Raw genomic sequence first — 12,690 nt, 5'->3', positions numbered from 1 at the left:
GTGCAATAGGTTTCTGCTATTCAATTTTTAATTTCTTCTCTTTTTAGTTTTCTATGTAATTCTTAATCCTGTGAACTTCTGCTATTTTCCATCAGCAATATTTTAAAATATGCTTTTAGGGGGCTGGGGATGTGGCTCAAGCGGTAGCGCGCTCGCCTGGCATGCGTGCGGCCCGGGTTCGATCCTCAGCACCACATACAAAGATGTTATGTCCGCCAATAACTGAAAAATAAATATTAAAAAAAATTCTCTCTCTCTCTCCTCTCTCTTTAAAAAAATTATTATAAAATATGCTTTTAGCTTTCTTGGTTTTTCATTGAGAGAATTGTCTTGTTTGAAAATTCTCATGATAATCTTAAATGATTTTAATTATTTTTAATTATTTTCTGCGTATTAAGAGGTCTTTGGGGGCTGGGTATGCAGCTTAGTGACAGAGAACTTGCCTAGCAATTGAGAGGCCCTGTGTTCCATCCCAGCATACACATATACACACACTGTCCTTTGACAGAACTCAAGTATCAGAGGCATCCAGAGATATGTTTGAAAACATTATGTATTTACACATATACACCACAATATCTCTTCCAGATTTAGATGAAATTATTCTAAGAAGAAATTTCAATGTCAACTATTATATTGCATGATTCTTAAAACCACTATAGATGAAATTTCCTCAGGACTCAAATAATTACAATGTGTAAGAGACAAGTCAATAGCTGACTTTGTAATTAAGAAATATTTTTACTAAAACTAAATTTTTTAAACAGACATTTTCTTTTCTACTTTTCAATTTAGAAAGCATATCCCTATGTCTTATTAAAGTTCTACATTTATTTGTTTATTTTTATGTGGTCCTGAGAATCGAAACCAGTGCCTCACACATGCTAGGCAAGTGCTCTACCACTGAGCAACATCCTCAGCCCCTAAAGTTTTACATTTATAAAAAGTTAGTTCTCTTATTCATTGCAAGCAAGGGATTGGGTCTTCTGATGAGCATGATGCTTTGTATATTGCCAGGAATTCTTGTTGGAAAACTCTATTTGTATTTTGTATCTGTTCAAAGTATCACTTAAAAATATACCATTATGTTTTGAGTTCAGAAATTTGAATTTCTTCTTTTGAGGTTATATGTTTATTAGCACTTAGAGTTATTTCATGTGACATGCCATAATTACATTTTATCCTAATGTTTGTGCCCCTATGTGCTTATAAGTTGGCTTTTAGAGCAGAGTTGAGTATATTGTATATCTGCTGGGTTTATTAGAAAAGTACATACACTTTTTATCATATTTAAAATGTTATCATATTTAAATTAGTAGAAGCAGAGGTTAGATATGTTAGTATTGTGAGCTGAACAAAGTGCAGGTTTACTTTAATTATTTTTGGGAGGTTGATATAATGGCTTCTTCCCATTCTATTCCTACAATGGTTGTCTATGATCATATGTCTGGCCTGGAGAATTTTTTTTTTCATGCTGAGTGTCGAACTCAGGGCCTTATATGTGCTTGGCAAGCACTTAGCTTCATACATCCCCAGCCCTTTTTAAAATTTAATTTTGAGACATGGTCTTACTATATTGCCCAGATGGGCCTCAAATGTATGATCCTCTTGCCTTAGCCTCCCAAGTAACTGGGATGACAGGCATGTGCCTGGCATGTCCTGGAGGAGTTTGATGCCAGTATCATGTTTCCAATGTGTTAATAATTTCATAAGCTATATTATGTACATTTTTCTTCTCAACAGTCAATAAAGACTTTTTGTTTTTTCAATGGTATGCTTTAATATGAATATGCTTTATGATGTGTCCCTGCTGTTCATGATAGTCTAAATATGCAATTCACAGCAAGAGTGTTTTGATTCTGATAGTCTCAATGGTGTTTCAGGTCCAACATATTTTCCCAGAAGCAGTGATCATTCATTTACTATTTGATTACACAAATAAGATACAAATTCTTTTTTTCTTCTTTTGTGGTGCTGGGGATTGAACCCAGGGCCTCCTGCATGTTGGGCAAACCCTCTTTCATTGAGCTGTATTGACAGCTCCATAGATCCTTTAGTTATGATTAGCTTCATGACTAGCTAGAGTGATAATAAAATTACATAGAAGTTCTACTGAATTTGAAACATTCAAGAGTCTGGACATCTAATAATTCTTTGTGATTTCTAAAGAGTAGTGTTTTTTCATAATGCAGCAGCATCTAAGATAAGGCATGGATGGAGCTGCCACCTATGCTCCTTATGTCTCATCATTTCCTTCAGAATGTCATGGAGGAAATGAACCTTTGTGTCTTTTTAAACTCTTCTGCTCACAAGGCAGATTGGTTTCTAATCTTGTTTACCTTTTTCTTGTTTACCTTTTCAGTTTGGGCATCTGATAGTTCCTTATGATTTTTAGAAGGTAGAATGTTTTCCCATAACACAGAAGCATCTAAAGTCACTCTTGGGCTGACTGCCACCTGCTCTTCTCTGGGCTCACCACTTTTTGCAGAGCATAATGAAGATGGACACTGATGTCCTTTTAAACTCTAATGCCCAGGGGCTGGGGATGTGGCTCAAGCGGTAGTGTGCTCGCCTGGCATGCGTGTGGCCCAGGTTCGATCCTTAGCACCACATACAAACAAAGATGTGTCTACTGATAACTAAAAAATAAATATTAAAAATTCTCTCTCTCTCTCTAAATAAATAAATAAATAAATAAAACTCTAATGCCCAGAAGGTGTCACTCATCATCACTGCCAGCGCTGTTACCTTTTTCTTTTCTTTGACTATTTGTCCAGGGCAAATATTTCATTTTATTATTGCTAAAGTGTATGCATAGAAACAAAATAAAGACAGGGATTCTTTGGAATAACTAATCCAAAGTCGAAGTGAATCAATTTGCCATTGGAACATATATTTTTACAAAGCGGCTCTTTTGATAAAATTCAGCCATGAATTGAAATAGAATCTCATTTTTTCCTCTAGTCTAAAGTGATCAAGTTTTTAGAAGTACCTAGTGACAGCACAAAAAGATAACAAGTTTACATGTGTTGTTACTTCAACACAGAACATAACAGAGGCACTTGTCTTGAATTAAATATTAGCTTGAGTTATTTGATTTTTTGTTATAATAAATTTTGTGTTCATAATAAAATATAGAACTAGCTAACAATGTCATTTACCAGTAACTAACTATAGAAATATTTAAAAAAACAGGTGTTTCTGAAAATATAGCCATGTTCATTTATTTATTTTTTAGTTTTAGGTGGATACAACATCTTTATTTTACATTTATGTGGTGCTGAGTATCAAACTCAATGCCTTGTGCATGCTAGGTGAGCTCTCTACCATGGAGCCACAACCCCACCCTGAAAATGTAGCCACGTTTAAATTTTTTTGAGTATCTTTATCTTTATACAGAAATTTCAAAGAAAGCCTCGACCTGAATTTTCCCTTGTGATGACTTATGTGCACTATCTCAGATGTATTAACATCTTAGACCATTTGTCGTGAAGAATAAACACTAGTATGCTATAATTAACTGAAGCTGTATTTCCTTTAGATTCTCAGTTCTGCCTCTTTCTGTTCCAGGACCCCATCCAGGACCCCAAATGATATCCAGTCAACATGTCTCTGTAGACTCCTCTTGGGGTGACAGTTTCTCTGAACTTCCTTGTTCCAGTGACCTCAGCACCATGGGGAGGACCTGTCAGGTATTTTTTGGATTGTTCTACTTTGGGGTTTACTTGTTTTTTCCTCACATTTCCTCCTGGGGGAAGCAGTCACAGAGGTGGAGAGCTGCTCTGTCATCTCAAGCCCTCAAGGTGAATGTCACCTTAGTACTGAGTGTGCTCAGCTGGCTGGGGGAGTGCCTTTCAAGTTTCCTTGTTTTTCTCATATTTAGCCTGGGGCTGTGAGTCTGGGGGAAGCAGGTCACAGAGGTGGACAGCTGCTCTGTCATTTCAGACCCTCCAGGTGAATGTCATGTTAGTACTAACTGTGTTCACCTGGCTGAGGCAGTGCCTTTCAAGTTTCTGACTGTGGAGATACTGTTCTCTGTATGTCCACATTGTCTGTGTTTTCTGGAGGAAGTCATTATACAGGGCCCACATTTAAGGAACAGGGAGTAAGCTTCACCTCCTCGATGGTCTTGTCTGCCTTAGTTATCTGGTATGCTTCTTCACAAGAGGTTTCTGCATAAGAGAATTGCATATTATAAATAATTTATCTCATTCTATAGCTTTTCTTTTTGTTCTCTCTTTCACAGAGTATAAAATTTAATTTTTTCATGAGATGTTGGGGATTGAACCCAGGGCCTTACATATGCCAGGCAAGTGCTCTACCACTGAGCTATACCCCATCCCTTTAAAAATCTCCCAGGCTGGCCTTGAATTTGCAATCTCCCTGCCTCAGCCTTTTGAGTAATTAGGATTCTTGGCATGCAACACCACACTTGGTAAAAATTTGATTTTATAAATTCCATGCTATCAATGTTTTCTTCTGTCAATTTACTTTTAGTATTGTGTGTTAAAACTCATCACCAAGGATTAGGGATGTAGCTGAGTATTGTAGCTGAGATTTTATGTAGCTGAGGTTGTTCAACATGTGTGCAGCCCTGCATTTGATCCCCAGTTCCAGAAAACACACACACACACACACACACACACACAGTTACCACTCTCTAAGATCATGGATCTTCTTATGTTTCTCTTTAAATTTTAGTTATGAATGATTTTGAGTCAATTTTTGGGGAAATTTTGGTTTGCATATACATTAATTTCACTGAATATAGTTTCCAAAGCTTGTTCAATCATCACTTTTTCACAAATAGTGTTTAATGGGTTTCATTTCTGTTTGAATTTCCAAAATCATGTCCCGGGTTTCTGTTCTCATGACTTAAAGGCTCAGGGGTCTAGGCTAGGTAAACTGAGTAACTGGGCTGACTGGGATGCACAAAATAACCACACTAGAGACACAAATACCTTTTTTGGGGGGGCACTGTGATGGCTCCTCTGACCTTAAGTATCCGCAGGAAGAGAGAGAGAGCGAGAGCATGCGCTCACCCCTTTTATTGAGAAGCTATTCAAATGAGGCAAGGGGTCAGGTTTCAGGGGGCTGAGTCTATCTTCATGATGTCCACTGTCAGCAGGTTGACTGACACCTGGGTAGACCACACCTAAGGACACAGTAAGAGAAGGGGACACACACAAGCTATTTCCATGGAAGATTCTATCCTAAACAGGGCAAGGGGTTATATCACAAAGGAACAGGTGAGCATAGCTTCACCCATGGGGCTGTAGCAAGACACACCCATACATGAGAAATTGACCCTCAAACCCAAGAAGGGTGGAGAAAATTCCTCCACATTTCTGTGACTGAGCGCCTCAGCACCTAGCTGGGGAGTGTGACTCAGTCACGTGTGTAAGACTAGAAAAACACCACAACACAAGACACAGATTACCAAAGAGTTTTCTGCTTTATTACAAAAGGCTGTGTGTTTATATAGGTCTAAGAAGAGGTCGCAGGGCTGAGGTAGATAACAGGTCGCCCGTTTATTGGCAAGCTCTTCCATATGTCAGTTCCAGAGCCTAAGAAGTTAATTCTAATTGGGGCTAAAGCTTCCCACCAGCAGGGTTTGAACATTGGTGCCGGTGAAAGAAACAAAGAAGAGAAGGAGGGTCATTAGATGCTATGCTGGGGTTTTTCTCTGGGATGCTGCTGCCCTTATATGTTTACCCAACAACGTGTAAGGTTGGTCTCCCACATATTCCCCCATTCTTTATATATAAATGTAACTGGGAAATTTTATGTGTCAGTCTTTGAGTCTTGGTCCAAGGTCATCATGATCTGCTATTGAAACACAAAAAGAATTAGTAGAAAACATATCATCTTTATAATAGAATCAACTCGGAAGATCCAGGTTATTATTATTTCGCCAAACACTCATCAGAAGATTTTTAATTTTTTCCCAATTTTATTGGGAGGCATTTTGTTTGGCCATAGTAACATAGACATTTTGACTGCCATAGCATTTAGGCCTCTCCAAAAACCATAGAGCAAATGGCTCACTCACATTATTTACTATATTGTCTTCTAGAGCATCATTACTTAGTTGTCATCCTTCCATCAGCACTTCCATCTTACCATGAAGGATCTTGGAAGTAATTTAAGTCAAACATTAAGAAAATCCATACATTGTAATTTTTAAGACATAGCCACAAAGGCTGTAATTGAATAAGCAAGGAATAATATTTAAAGTAGTCACTTCTAGGATTATGAGACCAGCAGTTTGCCTAGGTCTGGTTAACTGACATACACCTGTTTTAAAGCCTGAATATTAACTTTAGCATATTATAGCTAAATGTTGAGAGCCACAGCCGAGTCAGAATGGCCCCTGGCGTTTTGCCAGAAGTAATGGTTGAGAGGTGAGCCATTAAGATGATGATAATTAAGTTAAGCTGTGTATAATTGCTGTGACTGGATGATGCTGGATTGAAACAGGCTGTGTATTCAATTGTATATAGACCCCTGCTGTCCACTACTTTGGAGTTCTCGCAGGGATTCCTGGGGAGTTCGCATTGGTTGGGGAAGTTCTGGTGGAGGTAGTTCCGGTTGGTGTGTGGTGTCGCTGGAAGGACCTCGTGGGTGGTGTTCGGGGGAGTTTGGAAAAAAAGTTTGTTCCTGCTTGAGTGGCTCATGATTTATGCCCAGCCAGACTGCAGCAGCTAAAATATTAGCTGGCAATAACTAATGATGCAATAAGTTGTATTCTTATAGGCTACAGGGTATTTATCATTTTTTCTCTTAACTCTCACATTTAAGGAGTTAATTAGGTCTGTTAGTAATATAAATACTCTTCGAAAATTCTATTTTAATAATCTTTCCAACAGTTGTCCATATAGGTAAATGTAGTCTTAGTCACTAAAGTCCAGCATAATTGGCTGGCTTGGGTTTTTTATCTGCTTTCTAGCATATGTTTGTTCCTGTCATTGGTGTGGCCAATTAGTTGCTCAGCTACCTCAGTCATGGGAGCTGGTGATAACTGGCTGGTGACAAACCTCAAGTCGATGTCCTGTAGCTCAGTTTATTTTTGGAATGCACACAACTGTTACAGGGTTTAAGTGGGGCATGGCCCTCAATCATACATAAGGATGATAATACCCATAAACCAATCATCTCCTGCCTAATGTAACCACACTGTGAGGAAACTCTAAATATTGCTGTCTTGGTGGAAAGCAATCTGGAAGGGTCTTTGTCCCTAAGGGAAGGGGCTTACTGAGTCAGGGTAGTTTGGCCTGTTAGTTTGGCAATGTTAACCACAAGTGCTGAGCACGTGGTTTCATTGATGTCTTGCTAGAGCAGAGCACCCCATTCTAAAGGTATTTCTGTCAGGCCTGAAGGAATGTGGATTCCACAAGCACTCTAAGCTGTTCATAGCTGCTAGTTGCTACTGAAGGCTATTCCAACATTTCCTCCCCTTTTATTAAATTTATTGCCAAAGGAGAACCCTGATGAAAGGAAAAAGGAAAAGGGAAAAACATAGAAAAAAATGGGAACCAAGAAAGAGAAAAGCATCCAGACATGGCCCATTCTTGTAGCTGCAGTTGTTTCCTGCTGTGGTGAGCAGGCAGTCACTGTTGACTAGGTCTCTGTCTGTCACTTGGGTTCTGGATGTGGGGAGCAAAGCAGTCATGGGGCAGGAGACCTCTCTCAGAAGGGATGAAGAATTAGGCCTTTGCACAGATGGGGGGGGGGGTGAGATTCTGTGCCTCACCTCTGTTGGCCCCCAAGCTTTCTCCTGATGGCCCCTCTGTGACTGTGCCTGTCTTAGGTTGTCCCTCCCTTGAGGAATCTTACCCATCATTGACTAACCAGGGTGATGTGGAGTGGGCAAGGCATTGTCCCCGAGAGGGCTCTCTGTTTTCTTGATAGATAATGCTCCCATGGCCTCCATACCAGCATTTACCTTAGGATCGGGAAACTTAGGTTTCTTCTCCATGGAGGGCCCAGCTCATCACACTGGACTGATGAGGCTGCATTCAGGAAGGAAGGAGAAAGGCCTTAGACAGACAAACAGGAATATTGTGACAATGCTGAGAGACACATATAGATGAAGGGGAGAGCAGTGCTAAGACTCAGGGCATGATCACTCATAGAGAACTGGCCCTTAGTTGGTGTTACTTACATCTGGTCCATAGCCGCCATCCATATGGATGCAGAAGAATCCATTATTTCATCACTGTCTTTTTCTCAAGAGATACTTCCAGACAGTCTGTTTACCATAGAATCAGTATATAGGTATAACTGACCATTACAGTCAGGACAATTATTCTAGTTTTAAGGGTGGACTTTCCAGTCCACACTGCAAGACACATTAAAGGTGGACCTGGGAAATGGGTCCATACAAGTCTTTTCATAATTTTACTTACCTGACAAGCTCATGAAGCTGCATGGTTATAAACTCTAGCTGGAAATTTACCTTCCTGTGCCAGGTTTCTTAGTCATTATCATGATGACTGGTTTAAACTCTCCTTTGATATCTGATTTAATTTACTGAATCGTGTTTAGTGACATTAAGACTCTCAATATTACAATTTAAGAAAAAAATTTTAAAGTATTTTGTAAAATCTGGTGTGCCGCGACCCCTCGCCGGCAAGGGAAAACACGACACAGGATTCTTCTTTCAGCAGTTTATTCAGGCCTTGATTCATGTATCATCTTCTAGTGACCCGTCGCCGAGCGCCCAAGCACAGCCTAATAAAGCCTCCAGCATACCAATCTTAAGCTGCCACGTGGACCTTTCTCATAGGGTGGTAAGGGATTACGTGCCAATTCTCCATATTAGGAGTTGTTTGTCACAGGCCACAGTGGAAGCCGGCGCCATCTTCTAATGGCGGCCACAGTCTAATTAGAACGGCTCACCACAGTTCCCCCTTCTGTTTTATAAAACAATGCAGGCGAAAGTAGAGGTCCTATCCCACTGTGCAGAAGTGGCTGCAATGTATGGTTCAGTCCTAAGGAGGGCCCTTCCCTAGACCTGGTCCCATATCAGCCGACGCCTTTTTTCGTAGGGCGGGGCGTGGACGTCAAACCCGCATGCAATAGGACATGCTTTCCTTGAGGTCCGTTGAGGGATCACTCAAGTGCAGTGCCTTGCCTCGCATCCTGCATCGTGACGACGGCGAGAAGTAGGATAACACAGGTAGCCTGGTAATAATGACAAAATTTAAGTTGGCAACACAATCCCTAAACCCCAGAGGAAGGTAAAAGGTCTATAGCCGAGAAGAAAGACCAGTCCTGAAACCCATCTGCGTGCAATGGTAACAAGACCTGCAGAGTGCAAGGGCTATTCAGCACTGGAAGAGAATAAGGAAGAGGACATGCCAATCCCAGTGCAATGTGAAACTCACTTGGGGTGCAATGGCCATGCCCAGAAATCACTGTTTAAGATGTGCAAGCCAGATTTGTGGAGAAATGCCATTTTCTAAGGCCGCAAGAGCCTGTACAATCATGGCCTTTTCTTGTGCATGGCGAGTTTTAAGGCGACAGAGAAGCCACAAACAAAGTATAACACCGAAGCAACACATTGCCCCAAAAATGCCCACTCCCACCCATTCCTTAAAGAAGGAAAAGGCAGAGGATAGCCAACTGGTGAATTGACCCAAAGTCACTGGTTCGACACGGGTGCTATTCAAAACAGCAATCTGAGTTAGTTGAGACTGGATCAAGTTTTCTGCTTCCATGGACCAGGTTCCGGATAGATACTCTCCGATGATGCGGGAGGCATTTCTGGAATCATTAAATCTGACAGAGGTTATACATAAATGTGCACGTTGATCAATACAACCCAAATGTACTAGATCAGACAATTCCTCAACTTGAGCTTGAAGCAGATCTATCCTTTGATTAGCAGCCAGAATCCCAGATAAAATGTGTTGATTAAGTCTACTTTGAGATTCAAGTATGGTGGATGTTTGTTGAATAACCTGATTAATAGTGGCAGCAGTTTGTACCTGGCTGGCCATGGCTACTCCAGCTGTAACTGCTGCAGCAGCAGATACCGCCACAGCTGTCACTATAGCTGCCGTAATTCCAAAATCTCTACGGGCTCTAATCCATTCAACAATAGGAAAAGCCTCTGGATCTGCAGTAACCGGAATTGGGACAAAGGTCGGAACTTTCATAACCACTGCCGTAGTCCAGGAGCCATTCCAACACTCAGACAAATAGCAGGTAATATTAGAACAATTAAGCATCCCCTGTGATGTATCATTAGCCAAAATAAACAGGAACGGAGATTGGAGACAGACTGCTGCGGAAGGTAAGGTAGCATTAGATAATTGTGAATTATTTGCAGCAATTTTAAGCCTCCTACCTCGCTCCGAGTCTTGGGTACTGCCAGAAACATTAAACAGCCAACTTTGGACTCCTCGTAATTGAGCCAAAGCGGAAATATCAGCTGTGGCTCCCTTTTCATTGGAAATCAACCATTGAAACCAGGACCAACCTGTTCCTACAGAGGAAGCATTGCTGGAAGAATTATACAAATATCTTTTGAGAGAGGGGGAAAGAGAGAAACCTTTAGCGACCTGATGTTTCTCCCAAGAGTGATCTTGACAAGGCGTGAATATTGGGGGGAAGCCATACTCAGGGGTGCAATAAGGAGAAGCCTTAAAAGGCGTGGCATTAGAGGTCTGATTAGAAGGAGACAGCGGAATTAACACCTGGGAAGTAATGGCCAGAGTGGTAATATTTAACTCAGATGTATTTGTCGGGACTCTTCTTGTCAGGCGTTCTGGAACCCACACCGGCTCCGTCCGGTCCCGGCCCCCGGCGGCGCTCCGCTTTCTCCGCAGCGTGAGCCCGCTCCGCAGCAGTGCAGGCAGGTCCTTCAGCCGTGGCCGCAGCGACGCCGGCGGCTGCTCGCGCTCCGGCTCGCGGGCGCTGGGACTGCGGCGCAGAGCGCTGTCCGCCGCCGCCACCGCCGCGGCCAGGTCCGGGTTCTCGCACGGCGGCTGCATCTTGACTGAGCCCACCGCCATTCTCATGCCCAGACCGCGGCCGCGGCCCCGGCAGCTTCTCTCAAAAACATCTGCAAAGTGCTCTGCTTTACCTTAAGTCCTTTTGAACGTAGCAACCCACCTAGGGCCAACAAAATTGGGCTTGAAGAGGTAGCGCCCATAATGTCTCCAAAGATATAATGAAAGTGAAAGTACAAAAATCCCCGCTCTCTCCTTTTCTACGGAGGAGCGTTCCGTTCTATGAAATCCCCGCTCTCTCCTTTTCTACAGAGGAGCATCCCGCTACTTACTTGCGGATTCCCACTTACCTGGGAACTTACTGGTGCACCACCCTGACTGCTGAAAGTTCTGGATCCTGGGTTCGAGGAATATAATTCCCCGTCCGGGCCACCAATTGCCGCAACCCCTCGCCGGCAAGGGAAAACACGACACAGGATTCTTCTTTCAGCAGTTTATTCAGGCCTTGATTCATGTATCATCTTCTAGTGACCCGTCGCCGAGCGCCCAAGCACAGCCTAATAAAGCCTCCAGCATACCAATCTTAAGCTGCCACGTGGACCTTTCTCATAGGGTGGTAAGGGATTACGTGCCAATTCTCCATATTAGGAGTTGTTTGTCACAGGCCACAGTGGAAGCCGGTGCCATCTTCTAATGGCGGCCACAGTCTAATTAGAACGGCTCACCACACTGGTGTCTCTCTGGGGTCCTGTATTCCCCCTTTCTTTATTTAATAAAATTGAGTAAGCTTGGCATAAGTTATAGAATCATTAGTTTAAATTATAGATAATAGTACAAGTATTTAAATGATAAGAATAGATTTACCTTTTATTGATTATTATAATTTCTAAATATAGACTGTAAGGGTCTGGCGAACGTTGGAGGAAGAGACCACCAAGAGACTGTGGTTCATGCAACAGCAAAAGGGGTTTATTGAGGATCCAATCCAGCGCGCTGGGGCTCCATGCTCACTCAAGAAGGGAGAGCAGCCCAGAGCCCCGAGCAGGGGCTGAGTGAGCACTGTTTAAGTACACTTTTTGGGGAGGGCGGGGACTTTACATACATCACAGTCTCCTTTAACAAATCATCATACACTGCGGGAAAATCAAACAACAACTCCTAAACATGATTAGTTCATTCACTGGCGGGAACAGGTCGGGCGGGGGTGATAGGTCAGTTCTAAAGCGGGGTACACATTCAAACTGATTGGTTCAGGCCCTGCGATGCCTACGTGCCAAGTCACACAAGGTCCTAGGTTATTAAACAACCAGGCGGTCAGGGGGAATATTTACTGGGCAGTTCCGGTGAATTGTCCTAACAGCTACAGGAATTTCAGGTTTTGCATGTAGCATAGGAACTTAACAATACCTGGTCCTTTACTTTTTAACTCAGGCCTTGCAGCTTAGAAACTTTACAATGCCCGGTCTTTTACACTTTAACTTCAGTTTCTTTTACCCTTACAGACTAGTTGATTCATGTTAACAATTTAGAAAGAACTCTTAATCTCCTTTTTGAGAGAGAGAGAGAGAGAGAGAGAGAGAGAGAGAGAGAGAGAGAAAGAAAATTTTAATATTTACTTTTTAGTTTTTTCAGCAGACACAACATATTTTGTTTGTATGTGGCGCTGAGGATTGAACCCGGGCGCACGCATGCCAGGCGAGTGCACTACCGCTTGAGCCACATCCCCAGCCCT

This window comes from Marmota marmota, unplaced genomic scaffold (genome assembly GCF_001458135.2).
Source record: "Marmota marmota marmota unplaced genomic scaffold, marMar, whole genome shotgun sequence".
NCBI lineage: Eukaryota > Metazoa > Chordata > Mammalia > Rodentia > Sciuridae > Marmota > Marmota marmota.
Note: the sequence above shows the minus strand (reverse complement) of the source record.